We start from the raw sequence: 21,300 nt of genomic DNA on the forward strand, positions 1-21,300 counted from the left end.
AGTGGTTCCAAAACTTTTGATGATCAATAAGATTTAACTATTCAACTAAGCTAGTTGTGTTTATAACTTAAATCAAAAATCTACCTAGCCTTTAACATACATACCATAGGGATAACATACCACCAATCAAACTACCTACATTTTAATTTAGAATTTATCTCTAACATTCTTATAACAACCAAAATTATTAATTTGACATTTGCAATAGAAATTAATGACTAGAACCAATAAAATAAATCTACAAGTTATTCTAGACTTTATAAAAAAATTGCATAATTAAATCCTCGTGAATAATGCCAATATAAAATCAATCTAACAAGCTCCTAATTTAAATGAACTGATCAATAAAACATAAACAAAAGAAAAAAACTATTCTAATTATAATATACTAATTCCAATTTAAAGTTTTTTAAATAGGAACTAATTTAGTATTCTAACAACTAAACTATCATTATATACTAACACCATTTTAACCCTTGGTTTAAAGTTTTAACTAAACAACTTAATTATACAATGTAGAGAACAACCATACTAACTAACAAACACATAAAAGCATCATTCTATTTTCTAATAACATAACATAAAATAACCACTGATTCAAATACTTAATTAATGCAACTCTAATATTTTTATCTTAACAATAAACTTAAGCTAACTAAAACTACCTCTTAACTATAACTTTACAACTTATACTAACAATTAACATAACATAATACTAATCTACATACTAAACTATTCACAAATAAAATAAAAACATTAACTATTGAATCTCCCCCATTCCCCCCCTAGCTATCTACCCTACCTAAACCCCCTACTCCCAAGGTCAAATCGACCATTTCTCCCAAATCCCCACCACAATCCCTCTGTGCTTCCCAAGCGCACTACTTGGGACAGCGCGCAACTCAGTGGGGTGGTACACTGATAGACCCTCAAAACAGGCGACCAAGGTGGGTGGAAGGGAAGTGAGCAATAAAACTTGCTTCCAGACTTGCTCTAAACCCTCTTTATCGCATCCTTTCATGAGCGCGCCCAGAGGAAAGAAGGGATGGGATGGAAACAATGCAGGTGACATCATCTTACATGATGACGGTTTTGACTTTGGCAAAACAATAACGTGCCACTCTACCTCCTAGCCAAGTACTAATGCCCAAGGAAGTGATTGGGTGGGTGGTAAATGCAATTTAAAACTTAAAGTTTTATGGGTGAGAATGTCACAACATAGACATTATAATATTTTAATTTTCAAGCTATTCATTTATATTTCTTTCTTATACAATATAAAATTTGGGGTTTATTTACAACTCAAGGCATAATGGAGGGAATATTCTCTGTCACCAAGAGGGGAATTAAAAATTTCTCCCATACATTTTCCAGTGAGAAAATTTGCTCCTGGAAGTGTCTATTTTTCTTTTTGAAACAAATTATTATGAACCAAGATGCATATGTTTGAGATAAAGATTTCAATATTAAACTAGGTTTCAAGGTGATTCATAGTTTCATTAATCTATTAAGCTATCATGTTAATGCAAGAGTATGCATGAGGAAATCCCTTAGCCTTTAAATTTGAATTACATGTTCCATGCATAAATATCCAGTGCATACTATGAGTTCTAAATTTCCTTCAATTTGAATACAAAGAAATACAACTACTTAATTCCATTGATACCATATGAGTATGGAGAATTTGATGCAAGGTAAGATATCATGTGCATGATTTACAAAGGTGGTGAATAATTCTATTACAAATTGTGTGAATCCATTTGTGAATTTTGACAAGAATTGATATATACCGAGGAAACCATATTGTTGAATTTGTGTTGATTACATCATAATTCTTATGCAACAATCTATCAGACTTTATCATATCCAATGCTATTTCTTTCATTACCACAATTGAAGTTTGAATGATCATTAATCAAGAACATTTATCTATCAACTATTCCTTCACAATATAAGTCAAATTATGAAATCACAAAGAACATTGCAAGGAACTCCCATAATCTTTTTTTCTATTATGCAACTTGGTTCAAGACTCCATCGGGAAAGAACCAGTAAGAAAACCCGATTTCATTGCCAACCATTCACAATATAAATTTACATATAATTACATCAATTCACAATACAAAGATGATTTCTTCAAGCTTCTTCACAATACTTTATCCCTTCAACCTCAATTCTTCTTGAAACCACAAGGGGAAAACAAGCCTGACCCAAGGCAATTCAACACAATCACAAAGACGCAATTCAACATACACCCATCCGGTTTAACACACTAGATCCATCCATAGGACCTTATTAGGGGGGAGGTGGATTTTCCAATGGGAGATGTCAATCACCATACCTTAACATAACCCTTTCGGGGTTAAAACTCAAGAACTTTCTTTGTTCCTCAAATGCCCTTTCGGGGCCAATTCAACAAGAATTTTCTTTCCTTTCCATACTTAAGATTTCACAATATCAACAAGGTATGTGATGACCGGTAGGGGCCCATACACCCTACCCTTCTTTCCCTCCTCTCACCATGAAAGGAGACTCTGCACCATTGAGGTCCAACTAAAGCCCTACCCCCACATGGCCACTTCTTCCCTATCCAAGGGTGAGTAATGCCAAATACAACCCCATGAAAACCCCTCAATACAATACATCAAGATGAACAAGAACACATTAAGCACAACACAAAAGAAACCCTCCAAAATCAACCCAACATACAAGCAAACAACAATTACCAACACAACACAATGTGCAAGCACAAGCATGATCAAAACATGGAGAAAACCAAAATACAAAGCCAAGAATCCTACCTTCACCAAGGTGTGATGGTAACAATGGAGGTTTGAGAAGAGCTTCCTTTTCCTCCTTCCATCCCCAACTATCTTCCAAGCTTTCTCTAAAAATAGAGATTGGGTGACCCCCCAAAACTCCTCCAAGAATCCACTAAATAGGTTCCTTGACTCAACTAGGCTTCATGAAACCCTAGGATGGAGTTTGGCTTCCACTCAAGTGGATGACAAGCCATTTTCGCAATCAACCATAAATGGGATTTTTAGGTGACCCTAAAAGTCAACTAGGGTGGCTAAAGTGGGTGGAAAGTACCCCCAACCAATACCCTTACCCATGGGTGCTTAAATTTAACAATTTTAAGCCTTAGAGACTTGGTAGGAACACATAAAAGTTAGGAAATACTAAAATCAAATAACAACCTTTAAAGGTGGACAATACAAAGATGACACAAATCAAACAAGGGGTTCAGCTTGTCTCTCCATTGGATTTTCCGACTAGCTTTCCTACACACTAGTTGCACACATCAGTAGTCCAAGAACATATAGGTCCCAAAACATGTATTTAAAATTTTCATGTAATTAAAGACATCCATTGTCCACAATTCAATTATTTGTCTTTTTCTATTCATTAAAATTGGAAAATTCAAAGTATTAGTTGCATTCATTTGCTTCATCAGCATATATGTTATAAAGCATTAAATGACATAAATCAAATATCTAAAGTAGAGCATCATACATCATAGATAGCATAATAGTGTCCAGTGCATCAATAATGTTCTGACATAACGAGTCAAAAGTATCAAAATAACAGAGTATCATCAATGCTAGGATGGGTCAGGGTGAGGCCTCACATACTAGAACTTGATGATGAAGGAAGAATAATTTTGGAACTAGAGTAGTCCTAATAGGCTGTATGAAATCCTTTAACATGGTGCTTACTTAATTGAAAGTTGAAGTCCTCTAACTAGGAACACTTCTAACAGGGTGTTGAAATCCTCTAAGAAGGTGAGACCTAACAATCTTTGTAAGCCTTTAACAAGGCAAGCCTTTCACATGCAAAATCATGATTCATGGTCAAATCATGGTAACCTTAATTGGATACACTTTATTGCTGCAATAGTGAAGATTTGTGGGTGTCATTCCCACCCCAATTTTACTTTCTCACTTGGAGGGTTTCTAGGTGATCATATATGGTTTTATGTGTGTGATTGATTACATGTTTACATGATTTAGATTCATATAATTTACATGTTATTTTAGTTTACATATTAAATGCATATGATGAATGTATGGTAAAAATTTTATGGGTCCAAGTTTAATTACTGATTCACCACCCCCCCAGAAGTTATCTCTTCCCACTTGTAATTCCAACAAATAGTCCTCCATTCCAAGGCTCCAACCTCCTCAATTATATTGTTGTATTTTGATTTGACACTAAGATCCCCACTTGGGATTTTATCCCATATAATTTTATCTGAATTGGATAAGGAGGAAATACATGTATCTTTCAAGAAGGATCTTAACTCCACATACATATACTTTTCTACAATATTAAAATACCTATGTTAAAAACCTTCTAATCTTTATTTTCAACGTAGTGGGCCACCTTGAGGCCAAAGTCATTCACCCCCTACACCTTTAGTCTAGAAAAATTGGTGAATATTAGGCGGTAGTCACCAATCCATCTATCTTTCTAAAATGTAACAAAATTCCCATCGCCGATGTTCCACCCAATGCCCTCCCTTAATTGTTTCCTAATCTTAACAGTATAAGTCCATATTCTTGATCTAACTAGAGGACCTTCCATATTATTGATCCAACTAGAAGACCTTCAATATAAAGAGCTTGACTAAAATCGTATCCCCCCCCGACCCTCTTGAGGTACTTATGTCTCATAATTTTTCACCAAGAAGCCAAATCCTAGGCCAGTCTCCAACCACTATTTGACATGAGGGCCTCATTCAGATCACCTATTCTCCTTAGATTCAAACATCCTTGAGACTTCAGTATAAACACTTTCTCCAAGCTAACAAGACTTAATTTCTTCTCCTCCTCCATTCTTGACAATAAAAAGTTCTTCTTCATTTTTTGTAGTATGTCCTTGAATCAACTTGATATTTTTAATAGGGATAAAAATATAGGCATGGATTCCTTGAAGAGAGGAAGTAATGAGTTTTAATTTGTGCACAATGTTGAGATTCTTACTTTTCCAACTGGCTGTCTTCCACTATATTCTTTCCATGACTATGTTCTATAATTGAGGGGTGACCTCCTAGATCCTAAGGGGGAAGCCATGATAGGGGCCAAAGAGACTAGTAACCTAGAAATTCGTCTCCCTAGTAATTCTTTGTTACAAAGACAAATCAGTATTGAAGAAACAAAGCTTTATTTTTTGATAATCAACATGATGTCTTGGACTTGAGCATACCTATTTAATAATTTTTTATAGGCCTTCAATTCTGTAATGGAGAATAAACAATATAGAAAGGTGTCATCCTTAAATTTTTACAAAACATTAGGAAGGAGAGTCACATCCTATTTGACTCCCTCTCTCTAAGCAAGTTCATGTATAAGAGAATTCTTCCTTGAATTTCAACCTCCATAATGAAGAGATAAGGTGATAGGGGGTCTCCTTGATATAGACCCATACAATCCAAAAATAATATCCATGGAGAACAATTGGTCAAGAATAAGAATTGGAGAGTATTAATCATTTCCCTTATTAATAAAAGGAAGTTTTATCCAAAACTAAATTTCCTTAGATTTTTTAACATAAATTATCTCCTCACCTTATCATAGCCTTTGAAATATCAAGTTTTATTACCATACCTAGGTTCCCACTCCATTTGTAGAATCTAGAACTTCAAGAGAGCTTATCACCGCATCTAGAATTTGATGCCCAAGGAAAAAACCATTTTCAGTGGGGTTGATTTCATTTTAAGGATGGCCTTAATTTGATTCACTACAACCTTGAAAAGAATCTTATAGATGATATTGGAAAGACTTATACATAGGTCTAAATTCTTCCACATGATTAAGATCAAAAACCTTGGGCACCAAAATAATAAAGTTTTGTTTCATTTCTTTTAAGATTCTACCCATTCTAATGAAGTCCCTAACTGCAAGAACAAGATCATATTTAATTATCTCTCAGAATTCCTAAAAGAAGGTCGGTTAGAATCCATCTAAGCTAGGGGTCTTGAAAGCTCCCATAGAAAAATTGACTTCTCTAACCTCCTCTTTAGACACTTTTCTTATCAATTCTTGATTTTTCCTTTCATCAACCATCAAGTTTATAATCCCCAGTAAGTTATTCTCCATCATTAGGTCAATCTACAATTGGGAGGATTATAAATTTCTCGGAAGTATCTCGTGGTCCATCTCTTGGTATCTTCCTCATCTGCCAACTCAATATTATTATTATCAACTAGTTTCATAATGGTATTCCTCTTCTTGTGTTTTGAAGTCAATCTATAAAATAAATTTGTATTCCTTTCCATTATAGTGAGCCAATTAATCTAAGATCTATTTCCAAAATACTTCTTCTCTTTCCACCACTTATTTCCAATTCTTCCTCAAATTGTTTGACTCCTCATTTGTAGTACATAAAAGGTCTTTGTTCGTCATCCTGTCTTGAAATACCTCAAGTTTTTCTTCTATTTCCTTCTTTTTATTGAAGATGTCTCTAAAGGGGAATTTTTGCCAAGCCATAGCCTCCCTTTCAATATTTTCAATCTTCTTAGCTATATGTGAATCATAGTTGTACCATGGACCCTAATATTTGACCACCTTTCAGTTTTCTCTCCAAATTTTGGATGAGAATGTCAAATTATCTCGTACCTAAAAGGTTTCTTTTTTCTAGGATGCTTTATTCAACCATCTGAATAGGATAATTGAAAGCAGCACCCTATAAAGTCTAACCTAGATAAGTTTTTGTCCCAATTTTTTATTAGACCAAGTGAACTAGACTCCCTATAACTCCATATCAATAAGGTCATTCCTTCTAAGAGAAACATCTAGATCATGCATACTCCCAGAGACATCCTTAAGGTCACCCAAATGTTTTGAGGAGAGTAGAGGAGTATTAAAATACCCCACACATTTAATCTTAGTGCCCTTACATTTATCAATACAAGATGAAGCATCCTCCCAAACCTACAATTTCCCACCCCATTTGTATTAGGAGAATAAAAATTGTAAAGGGCCTAATTTCCCACCCTACAATAAAATAAACTACCAAAGAATTAGGGTGATAATGGAGCTCAAACTCATTGGTCTTATGGGTGGGTGCAAGAAGTTGAGTCCCACTTTGGTAAAAGAAGTGGAAGTATTTTCCTTATTTTTAACATTTCCAATACTTTCATATCAAAAGTTAGCCACATTAAGATTGTACCTTGAAAAATTTGACTAATAGAAAATGTAGTTCTTGGATTCTAGTTTTCAAATATGTAATTTGTTCGAATAAACACATGGTATGAATTACATTTTGGTGGTCATGTTCAAAAATATTTTTTTTAAAAATGCTTGTTTTAGGATCATACCACACACTTGTACAACCACCCATTTTTGGAGAAAAATAATGAAATTTTGTAATTTCTTTTGGGGAAAGGTACCTAACATACTAAAGATTGATGAGAATATTTTTCCTTATTTTCAAAAAAAAAAAAAATTAATAATTTTTTATTGACCATAAAGTGGATTTTGAAAATCTCTAATGTACAACCACCATAATTTATTCAAAACTTCACCTTTTGTCAAATTTATTTTCTAAATATTGGAGCACGTTCTATGTAGATTTATGGCATATGATTTATTTTTCATAAAATATAAATTCAAAAAAGTTATTAAAATTTTAGTTAACCATACTATTTGATTTCTAGGTACTAATTTGGCTTAATAAATATTGTAAAACTGCAAAATAAATCATACCACTATAAAAGTTACATTTTCAGAATCTAGATAAGGAGTACTAAAATGGTTTTTTGATTTGTCAAAAATTTCATTTGAAAAGTCTTCTAATAATTGTGATGAGCCAAAAATTTAGTGTTCCTGCACCTTAACACTTTTTTTTGCTGGCATAAGATAGGCTTGGTCCTACCAAGTCTATCCCAAGCCAAAACTCAATGCAACTCATGGCTTATGAAATTAGAGTTTTGAGAAATGTGTGCACGTCTCAAAATGCGTACTCATTTTTAAAAGTGGTTAAAAAAGAGGTTTTGGGTAGAAAAGTAAAATTTTATTTTTTATTTTTTAGAAATAGGTACCTATTTTGATAATTACAAGTACCCATTTTGAAAATAGCAGGTTCCTATTTTGAAAAAAAAAGTGTACTCATTTTTGAATTTAGGATTGGGCATCTAATCCTAAAGTGGGTACTTATTTTTTTCTACAAATTTTTTGCCTCAAAGACTTTTGTAGTTTTGGTACTCAACTTTCTACATTTACCCTTATAAGGTTTTCACATATTCACAATCCCTCTTGAAGCTCTAGTATCTTCACCATAGCCATATTTATCCCCTCTCCAAATGTAACTTGCAACTTTGTCAAAGATGAGTTTATTCATCTTAACCTCTTGATTGAGGACAATATCTACATTGTGGTCATAAATAATATTTTTGAGAGAAATTATTTTTCTTGAGCTATTTAAGCCCCTAATATTCCATGTAATGAACTTCACCTCCTACCTCCTTGGATGTCCTCCAAGGACCTCTACTTCCCATGTACATTATCTTGGGAAGTCACCTTTGTTCTTGTCATCCTTGTTGGAGGCCTTTTAGTTCTCATCTCAAAGCCCACATCCACTTTTCGTTGTCCATGGGTTTTCTTCTTAGGTTCTTGCCAACCCCCCTCATCCACAACTAGTGTCACAAGGGCTAAAGCAAATGAAGTCCTATTCGTAGGGGAGTGTGACTCAAAAACTACACATAAGTGCTAAGTGTTCCATTTATTCTCATGAGAGATGGATTCATGCATGAATCACTACTCATGATATATGGGTCAATGAGTTTGACTCAAAAATTACACAGTTAAACCTTGATACCAATATCATAATGATTCTATTCTACTTGATAATTAACTTCACATTGTTTTTGGTTCCATCTTCTTTTCCTCTTCACATCGAGTTATGATAGAAGCTATTTTTTGTTTATGGTAGTGTGTATTTTCATCGACAAAGATGAAATTCCAAAAATTTTGTGACCCAATGTCAAATATTAATGTGGACCAAGGAGCTATAGAAGCAGTTGATCTCATCAACCCTTCAATGTTTGCACTGATAAAGAACTTTAAGAATCTAAACAAATTGTGCCCTACTATGAACAATGTTGATGAGAGAAAAGCAGTTGAACTTGCAGAAATAATTATATGAAATGCTTAACTATAGTTCATAATTTTCAAAAATTACATTGGTTGTAATAGTCCCTTCTTCTCTAGAAGCAATCTCCACAATACTATGTACCCTCAATATTTTCCTTTGTCTTGATGGATGCGGTAGTAGTCACTTCTGACAATTTGTGGATTCTTTTTAAGAACTTCGTCAAATATCTTCTTGCACATTCCTCTTGTAATCTTACTCTAATCCTGAATAATACTTCAAAATTCAAAAAAAAAAAATTTAGTGCTCTTTGTACAAAAACCACTATTCCTCTTTCATACTCTTTTGGTGTAAGAGTCCTTGGTTTTTTAAAAGGTCTTATTTTTTAATTTGCTTAATATATTTAGCATAATCTAATTTCTCTTAACCTTGACTAGTTCAGAGGATTGTAATGCATAGAGGAACCATTTAAACTAGAATAAATTCTTAATATACTCTATCATTAAAATCAGCCCCAAAAATCTCTTGAGAAACAAACTAGAATACGTGTTGTAATTGCTAGCCATTTTCAAATGCTTTAACAATCCTCTCAATATTTGACTAGCATTTTATATAGCAATATATTAATAACAATATTCTAGTGTTTGACATCAATATTGTTTTGAAAAATAGCCTCCATTTTCATTAAGCAAAGGTCACTCTTATATATGATGTAGAAATGTCCTTACATGTAAGTTGCATAATAAAAAATGTGTATTTCTTTCAATCATAAATAATATTAGAGCATTAAAATAAAGGGGGTTTCAGCCTTTCCAAATTGTAATTTTCAATTTTTGTTGATGTTGGTCTCCTTAATTTGGTTCTGTATACATTGCCTCCCTTCTTCCACATGCTTGTTAGTCTATGCCATAAGGCAGGAGACTATAGTTTTCATCTTACATTTTTACATTAATTCACTTCTAAAGAAATGCAAAACTTTCACTCATCTTATAGTTTATCAAAATATTTTTATTAAATTGAACTTTTAATTTTTTTATTTCTTTTTTCTTATTGGCTGTGCTCTTTTTTCCAAGTGGTCCTTTTCGTTTTCCCTTAAAAAATTTATAGAAAATAGAATGCTTCCATGTAGAATTGCAAAATTGACAACATGTAGCAGCTATTTTCACATTCCATGTGCTCCTTCTAGACTGTAACATTTTGCATTCTCTAAATATGTGGCATTGGAAAAATATGGATACTCTAAATACTATATATTTTATGCAGGCCTATAATTAGCTTTGCAGGGATATGACAAGCATGTGAATAATTTTTGTTGCATGGAAGTGTCGAAGGCTATTTTGTTGTCGTGCAAAGAAGTTTTGCAGGAGCTTTAGATCAGACTGCTCAACGTTTTTCCTTCTGAAAGAGGTGAAAATTTTGGAAAAGGTGAGAAGAATTGATTGGCTTTATAATTCATACATCGCCTAGAAGCTTTCTAATCTCGTCAAATTAACAATAGAGGGTTAGGGAGCAAAGAATTTTCTGGTCTATTTGTCATGGAGTTGGAGTCTTGGAGCAAAGATTTTTTAGGTTTATTGATCGGGGATTTCATTGGCAAGGATGATGCATAGAAATATTTAGTTCATCATGATAAAATGGATGATGGAGAAGATTGAACAAGGAAATGAAGTTTATGCAAAGACGATGGAGCTGCAGAGGACCTTATCGACACCTTTTCTGTCCAAAACTTATCAACTTGTCAAAGGTTGAAGGATGACCAACATTATTTCATGGAATCTACGAGGGAAACATATTTACTCTTTAGAAACCTAGATAATTCGTGAGAGATTTGTTGCCAATTTTTTACAAGCACAACAACTTCTCAATCTTCCCACGGTAGCTTAACTCATACGTGAGTATTCAAATTCACAAAAGTAAATTCTTAAACTTTCCTGATCTCATTAAATTTTAACAAAATATTAATTTCACAAGAGCTGGTTTTTTGAAAACTCTTTACTTTCATCAAATTCAAACTAAAGTTTTCTTTTCTACTTGCTAGATGAACATCGCCCAAAATGTGTTTTCCTTGTACTTTTTGTGCGTTCTTTTTGCTGCATATTTTTACATTTTTTAATAAACTAATTGAATGTCCATTTGTCTCAGCCTGTAAAATTAACGGAATAATTTTTAGGATAATCTTTTGGGATAATAGTAGTTCTCAAATTTTCTCTAGTTTCAATTTGTTGATGATTCAAAAAAAATGGTGAGTGAGGGGACGGATTTCTTAGTTTAGTTTGGCGTGCATATTCAATGGAAAGAGGATTGATCTTATGATTTGTTCCCCAACTTAAACTACACACTCAATTCACAATTCTTCCCCTATTTTCCAGTTTGTTATCATTAATATATTAGCTTCATTTTCTAGACCAAAGATACATGTAGTGAATTGGATGTTTGGTGTTCCTTCCCTTTCACAATATTACACAAGTACTATGTTTAAACGTAATAGTTCTTTTATATAGTCCAATTATCACTGATTTAAGATTGTGGGTTTTGAATTATAGTTGAATTGTGATGCAAGTTAATTAGAGAGGAGGAACATGGCTCCAAGTTATACAAGCCTGTGCCAAACTATTGTCAACGGATGTTCATGCTATTTAAATATAGCAATGACATCCATGTAAAATTTAAGAAGCATACTAAAGCTTATTGTAGGTAAGTCACTAGGTGGGTAGCTTTATATGTACAACTTAATACTTATTTTATTGTCTTAGAAATATTAATATTATCTGGATACACTAAAGTTGATCAAAACTTTTTGCTCATATTATCTTCTATAGTTTTATGGTTAATTTTTTTTATTAGCATTGATAATTTTAATCAATGTCATTCAATGTCATCTATAATAATAATAATATGGTGTGAAAATCTCCATCCTTAAGGTTTTTTTTAAAATTAATTAGAATCAATGGTATATAGTATGCAAAAGTATATGGTCTCAAATCATGCTTATGAAGAGGTTTTTACTTTTTATGCAAAAGAATATGGTCTCGAATCATTCTTGTGAAGATTTTTTAAATTTTTAGTCCTTGCCTGAATGGCTGGGACCATAGTTTTCAATGAACTTTTTCCTATTAATCTGTGTCTTGATTTTGGCACAAATATCATATATTTCAATCTATACTATGCTCTTTATAAAATTTCTTATTAAAGAGAAATTTAGAATTTTATTCTCTACACTCTTATTGGTTGTATTCATTTTTCTTAGTAGTCTATTTAGTTTTCCATGCTCCAAAATTATGACAAAATAGGGCTTCAAACAGACACATGTCTCTTCCCCTAAGTTTTGTTGTGGCATGCTACAAGCTACCTCATGTGTCAGTTATTTGCATGTGGATGCCACTTTAATACTCTTCTTTCTTTATTCTCATAGAACAATTCTTGTTAGGTTGTTTCAAACATCAATCAAATAGAAATGTAAAGCTTCATTTTGTCTTGTACCAATTTTAGTAATACTATTATATTTGATTAATAGTTGGTTGATTTTTCTTGTTATGTTTTTTACTTCACTAGAAAATCTTTATTTTCACTTGTACTGATTTTATTAATACTATTATATTTGATTTATAGTTGGTTGATTTTACTTGTTATGTTTTGTACTTCACTAGAAAATAATTCTCTCTTATTTATTTATTTTTGGGAATTCAAATTACTTATGTGAATAAGTTTAGACTCTAGCAATATATGTCCCTTCTTTATCTTTAAATGATATGTAGAAAATTGGTAAAATATTACATAATTATACTATATCTTGGAAGATATTAAGCTGCCAACCCTCCATCATCTTCAAGGATTTATTATTTATTTCAATCAAACAATCTTCACTTTTCACATTGTTACAATATAAATAATCTTCTCTTTTCACATTGTTACAATGTTGTTTTTAATAATTTAGCTTATGCTAGAGTTTCTTTTATGGCAGGAAAATTTATGATTAATGTCTCAAGAATACTGCTTGGAAAAGGAGCAAAGCAAACCATAGAAGCAATTTTATTTTCCAAACAAAGCATTAAAATATTTATTTTGTATCTCATTTTTTGTAAGAAAGTACTCTTAGTGGCATGAAGTTTTCCAGTTCCATGTTGTCCATTTTTAGAGAAAATATCTTTAAAATATACACAATTTCATTCATATGGGGTACATGCTAGGTGCTATACTTTTTATTTATTTAGAGGGAATATCTTTAGAATATACATAATTTCATTCATATTGGGTACATGCTAGGTGCTATACTTTATTTTTTGTGAGATTTATTTGATTAAATTTTTTTTGCAAGAATCCAACTGTAAGGAAATTTTCTTTTCTGAATTTTTAATTTGGCATTGAGGTAAATTGAGATTTTTAAAATTTTTAAAATTTGGGAGGCTAATTTATTGGTGGTTTTCTTTAAATTATCTTATTATTCTAAGTTCTATAACAATTACAGGTGGCTGATATTGATAGAAGAAACTACTGAGGAAGGAAAGGCTAAGACAGATATCTATAAAAAAATTATTTTCTAGTAACTAATATTTATCATTGTACCTAATTAATTTTGGATTATTAAAAGCAATAATAACTTAAAATATGTCCACTATTTGTAGCCAAACAAATACTTTTTCTTGCTCCCCTATCTAAGGCAGGGACTTGTTCAACTCTTGTTTTTTATTGCATAGGAGTTGGAGTTGTAATTTGTAGTGATGTTGTATTGACAATTTATTTTTGCTTGATTTAATTGTTAAATTTATTCTAAGTTCTAAAATCATCCTAATTCAAGATTCACAAATCTAACCTATGATGGTGTAGTTTTTATAATTAGTTATGAAGGTTGTGTAATTAATATAGAGAATTGGCAGTAAGAGTCTGTTCAAACTTTAAAAAATCAAATCTATTGATTGTCCAAGTTTATTATATGTATATAAGATATCTTCTTCTTATATCCTATGAGAAGATTTTGTAATGTACCTTCAAATACATTCGAAAACGAGTAATAACGATTGAACTTTATATGTTAATTGACTTTTCCTTCGAAATCAAAGCAAAAAGAACATTCAATGAAAGTGATTGATGCTGCGATGTCGGCTTTCAAAAAAGGAGTGTAGTGTCGTTTGATATTTCCAGAAAGCTGTACATATAAATAAATGAACAATAATAAACATGAATGAATACTACTGTTGTTTGCGAAGCAAGATTTTATCACTGTAAGAGCAAAAATGTCGATGAGAGTGAAGAAGAAATAAATACATGCTTTCAGATCAGCGGACTTGGAAAGTGGCCAAACGAATCGTTTTGGAGATGTGGTCTTGAATCCCGTGTTGGATGAGAGAAACAGCCTAATGTGTACTCTGATTACTATTTCGTGCAGAGATTTCGTATTTTCAGCGTTACGAAGGGTCTATGAACAGAGATATAAGAGAGGCATTACTCATAATAATAATAATAACAACAACAGTAATGAAAGTAATAATAATCCTCCTAAAAGTATAGAATGGGAAAGAGTGGTGGAGGATAACAATAACGATTATGAGTATCCTCCTATAAGTAATGAGAGAAACGATAAGGATCATGAGTATCCTCCTATAAGTAATGAGAGAAACGATAACGATCATGAGTATCCTCCTATAACTATAGATTTGGATGCGGTGGGGGTGATTTTGAAGAGACTACCTATGTCATCTCTGATGAGGATCAAAATCACTTGCAAGTACTGGAATAGGGCGATATCAGCCAACACATTGAAGTGGAAGTGGAATCATTAGGAAAGAGGTGGTCATTTTGTGATCCAGCAGCAGACTCACGCAATCGCATTCTTCTGTGAGGATCTGACGCGGTGGTTCGCAGTACGTCTACCATGGCGTGGTAAGACTCGAAAATCATCATCAGAATGGGAGCTCTGTGCCGCAGCGGAAGGTCTCTTCTTATTTGATCGTCACCGCGAGGGGCCCGTGATTTTGAATGTCCTAACCAGAGAGCAGAAATCGTTGCCCGTTTTAAAGGGGAGGATTGGCAGACATGCGACGGAGTTGATGGTGGACGACGATCACTTTGAAATCGTCACCGTTTCCTGCCGCAGTGAGCTTCTGCTCTACCATTCCACCACAGACGAGGTCACGCAAATCCCTGTCAGCGACCCGCGCTTTGCCAACGCTACGTTTTCCAACTATTCACATCTTTGGAAGAGCGCGCTGCACAATCGGATTGCCTTCTTTACAAATATCTTTGGCTCTTATCTCGCTTCATTTGACTTTGCCACCCGGCAGTTCCATGAGTTCCATGATCAGTACTTGCCTCTAGGGATTGACTATTTTGATCACGAATACAACGACTTCTGCAGATCTTTGCCGGCTTTAGTTTCATGTAATGGGAAGCTCCTACTTGTCGGGAGGTTGGTCGATAAAGGAGGAGGTGATGTCATGTGGAGTGCTATGCCTTTCATCAGGCACTCTTTGCTGGGGATTTGGGAGAAGTTGGAGAATGAGAATAGCTGGTCTCTTGCTTCTGTTACTCCCCAACATCTCTTAGAGGACACCGTCAAGTCGTCTCATGGCACGGATTTTGTTGTTGCTGCTTCACCGGATAAACTTTGGCTCACGATCAATGGAAGCTCTAACGTCTTGACGGTTGATTTGACATCTCTGAAATGGAGCGTGTTGCCTGAGTACACGGCTGACAATTTTGTCGATACTGAAAGAAGGAAGGCCTTCTTTGTACCCTTTAGTATCTCTCCGTCTTCAATCGGCTTGTCTGCAAATGAACCAGATACTACCATTCAGTGAGTAGAATACTTATGGGTTCAAGTGCCCATCAAGCAGAGAGACATTGAAGACCTACGTAAAGTATTCACATATCTATGCATTTGTTTATGGTTATCAGGAACATTTCTTTAGTTTTTGTAATGGGTTCTTTCATCTTATTGATGAGTTCAACCTTTCGCACCAAGAACACTAATCTATAGTGAATAGTGCTAAGATTCTTGTATGCTGTATCTAGTATCAATATCCTCTTTAAAAAAAGAAGTTGCCGGGTCTCTTTTCAATAGATAGATTTAAGCTTGCTAATAAAGTAATGTAATGTATTATTTTCAGTTTCATATTTATAATATGTTTGTAGTAATAATATATGTTAAACAATTAGATGCATAATAGAGAGTGAAAATCTTAAGCATGAGTAAGAAAATCATAAATCATATAATAATGTTTATTGTTAACTAATATTGTGTCAAACTCTAAAATTATTACACATTGAATTAATCTTGATAAATAGATTGATATATAAAGAAATTTATTGAAACAAGAAATAAATCTTAATCAAGGTCCTTAGGTATGATTCTCTCTACTAAGTACCCATTGAATATCTAATAATTGGATACATGTACCTAGTACTTGAGCACATGTACCGATACCTAGTACTTGTGCAACTATGGTACTAATGTATGATAGGATGCATAGTTATGGGAACCCGCACATCCAAGTATATAACACATACACAACCTCTTTAAGCACTACTCTATTCAACAATAATGAGAAATCATAGCCTACACATATGTCATCCCAACACTATTTTTGTCTATACTATAAATTTATACCCACCCGATAATGCACTCCCTAATAATGAAAGAGGACAGTGTAACCCTCTACTCTAAGATTTTGATTTGTTAGAGCCAACTCTTCAGAATATTGTTCAATATAAGATGGCAATGCCTTTGTTACATATCAAAAAAAAATTATTTTGAATTTTATCTATAAAACCTTTTTGGGCTTACACTACTCTTTCTCATTAAAGTATATTTCACTTCATTGACATTAATGTCTTTTTTTAGTTGTTGTAGAATTTTTAAATTGACATGTGAACTAATATAGTTGTTATTGAGTACACTACACATTTATTATTATATAGAGATAATATAAATAAATATTTATTAACAAATATTTGTTTATATTAATTACATGTTCATCAAATAATTTTAAAAAATATGAATTATTATGTATTAATAAAAAGTATAAGTAGAAAATATAATTAATAAGTACTAATCTATTTTAATTATAAAATTAACTAGTTTTTATACACAACATAACATGTAACAATGAGTAGGAGTGGGAATGGAGGGAGAGCAGCTAAGGTTTCTTGTATCGAGGAGGTCAATGATGGTGGTAGTGAGCAGTTAGAGGATGATGAATCTAATGGTTGGAGGGTCCTCCCCATGCTTTTGTATCTTTAGAGTGGTGTTTGATGCAGTGATGGTGGGTGCTTGTTTTTTTCCTGGGGTGTTTTTGGCCTAGGTGATGTTCTTTGTTGGGTGGGGACTGCTTGTGGTGGCTTTGTGGGTTGTCTCCATGATTTTAATGTTACTGTAGATACATTTTTAGGCTTGATATGGTATGGAAGGGTGTGGATTTTGTGGCTGATGGTGTTTTCAACTAGCACCCATGTTCCCCACTTTTGGCTTTGGATGTGTTGGGTCTTTTGGCCTAGGTGTGATGTTGGTCTTTTTCTCTAGTGGGCTCTCTTGTAATTGGAGTTTGTTGGAGATGAAGGGGCAAATGGGTTTGGTTTTGATGGCTATGTGTTGTGGCTCCAATGATAGTACTTCTCTTTAGGGCATCTTGTTATGGCTCATGGAGCTCCTATGATTCTTAGGGTTAGTATGGGCTTGGACGTCAATGCTTTGGTTTGAAGAGGAAATGTTGTCCCTATCGCTAATTCTAGTTCTTGTTAGTGGACCGCCTTTGCTAGGCACTCTTCTAGATTGCACTTTTTTCATTTTTTAGGGTTTCATTTGCCTCTTGGTGCTTTCTTCTTTGTGGTTTCCTTTAGTTCCTTGTGCTTTGAGGTGAAAGATTCCTCTATTTGGTGGTGGAATTCAATTGAGGTAGTCATTTTGGGACTTCTAATGCCTGTGTGGTGGATTATACTATTTCACTTTCTTTCTTCCTATTGAGGTGGAGGACCCCATTGAGGTGGGCAAAGAGCTTATGGCAGTAGCTAGTTGCTAGGGGAAAGTGGTGGTGAATGGGTTTAGAGGGTACTCTCTTTCTTTTGTTTATAAGTTTCCCTTTCTTATTGTTAGAGATTTAACTGTATAGAATAGGTTTTGAAAGTGTACTTCATGTGGTGAAGGTATGACTCCACATCTAAAGGCATTGATGCAAAGAGGTGTGTTATTGCCTTTGAGGATGGACTAGGTCTTCCTATTTTCTTCTATGTTTACAATTCTTTTGGAGGTGGAGAAATCTTGTATTGAGGTGGAGATCATATTTGGATGCTGGAAAGAAGACAAGATTCCTATCGAGATTTTGTGTAGTTGCATTACTTTTAGTAGTTTTGGCAGCGAAAGAAGGGGGCACAACTTTTATCCCTAGGGTTTAGTATTCCTCCTCCTTGCTCCTCTCATAAGAATTATGGTGACATGAAAGTTTACAGGTGGTTGGAAGACTTTTGACTGTATTTTCCAAGGCTAGAGGTTGAGCCTTGCTTGGACCCATGGTTGGAAGATATGTACTATGTTTTTTAAGGATGGAGATATAGCCTTGTTTGGTTCTATATTTTTCTATAGAGTTCTGATAGGTATGGATGGCCTGAGTTTGATCCCTTATTGTTATGGTGATTTCTTGTTTTATTTTTTCCTTTCCCTATTATCAAGTGATTGCTAGTAGTTTTAAAGGGAACACTATCATCCTTTTTTTTTTTTTGTTTAAGTCTGCAACTATTTTGGGGGCTTGTCCCAAGTCATTCATTGAAAGCATTGACTGTGGTTGCTAGGTTATTTGCTTGTGGACCTTTGTCTTTAATAGAGGGAGATCTAATTTTATTACTAGGAACTATTATTGTTCTATTATTGGTGCCTAGAGTTTTAATTGTGCTCTGGATCAACATCCATTAATTGCTAATTTTTTTAATCAAAAACATTAACTAGTTTCTAAGAAAGTATCAACTATAACTAATAAGCCAATTAACTTGCATAGGGGGGCACATGAATCTTGCCTAAAGGCATGACCCTTACCTTGAACAATATATAGTCTATGTCAACTAAAGAAATTAGTATAGAACAAGGTAGAAGATCGAAGGAAGAAATAAATAATGGCCCAAAAGTCTATGTCTCTACTTACCAAAATCATAGAGCTTCATTATTAAGACATTGAAATGTTATCATTGATGGCAAAAGGGAAAAAAATGTATAGTATAAATTTTATTGGAAACCTAGAAGAGTCATTTGAAATCTTAAAGTATTATTAAAGCCAAGTTATTCACAAAAGAAGACTATTATCAGAGAAGCCAAGGAAAATATATAAACGGTCTAAGGAAATATTGAGAAACAACAATTAGGTTATGAAATAGGAAAAGGATATAGGTGAAAAGGAAGTAAAAATAAAAAGAGAGAGAATGAGGAAGTGATGAGAAAGTATTGATTATCTATAAGAATGTAGAATATTAAGCTATTTGAAAGTAGTAGACCAAGCTATCTAAAAGAAGAGAAGATAGTACAAAGAAAAGAGGGCCTACCAAGTAGAAAAGTAAGGCTAAAAAAAGTCAAATTTCTTGTTTTAAATACTTAACAAATTTTTCAACAAAATTGATAAATCCTTTAACAAGGTTCTCTTTAATTAATTTAGAAGTTCTTGTCTTGGAATTATTGGAAATCCTTTAATAAAAGTGAATATTGTATTAGTGGGATTAAATCTCTTCACAAAGTAGTCTTTGAATTTTATTTTTTCCGCTTTCACATTGTTGTAAAAGATGGAGAGAATGTATACAAGGAGAGGATGCGCTGTTAAGGGAGAGAACGTAAAGATGGGGAGAGAGTGTATGGAGAAGTAAGGATAAGTATAATCAAAGTGGAGGTATAATAGATATACATGTAAATATAATGAATTCTTTATTTTCCATCAATGCCAAAGGTGGAAATCGTAACTTGAAAAAATTCTAGACCCCTATGGTTAAGATTTTTAAAGGTTGTCATTACTGAAAAAAAAGGAAAAATAATCATATTATAGAAGCCAAAGAAAAAGGTATGAAAAGTCCAAGGTGTTGGAAATATAGATGGAGTAACAACTGAGAGGAGGGGGGGGGGAATCAGTTACCATAAAAAATTTCACAGATCCCTTAGATGTTTGATAAAACCATTTTACTATTGTCACTCGGTAAACATACTTAAAATGTTGTAACTTGGTAAATATAGTGTATGCCATACTTTAATAGATCTTAAACATTCATAGTGATTAACATGCAAGCATAAAAGAAATGACATGAACACACATGAGACACTTGATTTAATGTGGAAACCCAATATGGGAAAAACCACTAAGCAACTAGCTACTGATTTTCACTCTTTTGAAGTGAGCCCTGTTAGGTGTGACCTCGTTAGAGGATTTAATCACCTTGTTAGGAGTGGCCTTGCAAAAGGTCTTTAGAAAAATTCAATGGAATTGTTACCTTCTTAGAAGATTTACAACTAGCTGTTAAACCAACTCTGCTAAGAGATTTTGGAATCACTGCTACAATGGTAAGAAAGTAACAATGAAATGACCTAAATGAGATGCAGCTAAATTTGTTGATTATAGATCTTTGTTCTACTTCACACTAGATCCTTTTGTATCAACTATAACTTTGATGCTCCTCAAGGATATCTGACCATCCTTCAAATTTTCTCACACTTTCCTCTTCAAATAATCAATACACTTGCATACTTGCTTATACACTTTAGAATTCTCAACTTGACCTTTCATATATACCATTTAGATTATCAAGTTGGCTCATTTACAACTTACAATTACCAATAATCATTACCTCAGTTGGCTAGAATCAATACTTGAGATAATTAAACTTCACTTCTCAAATCAACAAAATCATTCATTGGTCGACCCTACTCGGTAAACACTGATCCTAAAATAATTTCCTATGTTAACCAATAGAAGCTTGGTTATCATTATGAACTTGCAAAATCCTTTGGAAACCGAGTGAACTCGGTAAACACTAGCCTCTTACCAAGTTTCCTTTATTAACCATGAGAGCTTGGTTAACACTACTTTTTGCCACAATTTCCTTCGATGCCCAAGTGAGTTCAGTAAACACTATCTACATAGAATAATTTTTAGGAATGCTTGATAGACATAGAAAATTGCCTTTCTGACCAAGTTAGCTTGGTAAGAACTATTTGCCAACTAATATGACATTTGTGTAACATCAAAGACA

The sequence above is a fragment of the Cupressus sempervirens genome, chromosome 10 (assembly GCF_028749045.1).
Source record: "Cupressus sempervirens isolate cs-2001-9-10 chromosome 10, ASM2874904v1, whole genome shotgun sequence".
NCBI lineage: Eukaryota > Viridiplantae > Streptophyta > Pinopsida > Cupressales > Cupressaceae > Cupressus > Cupressus sempervirens.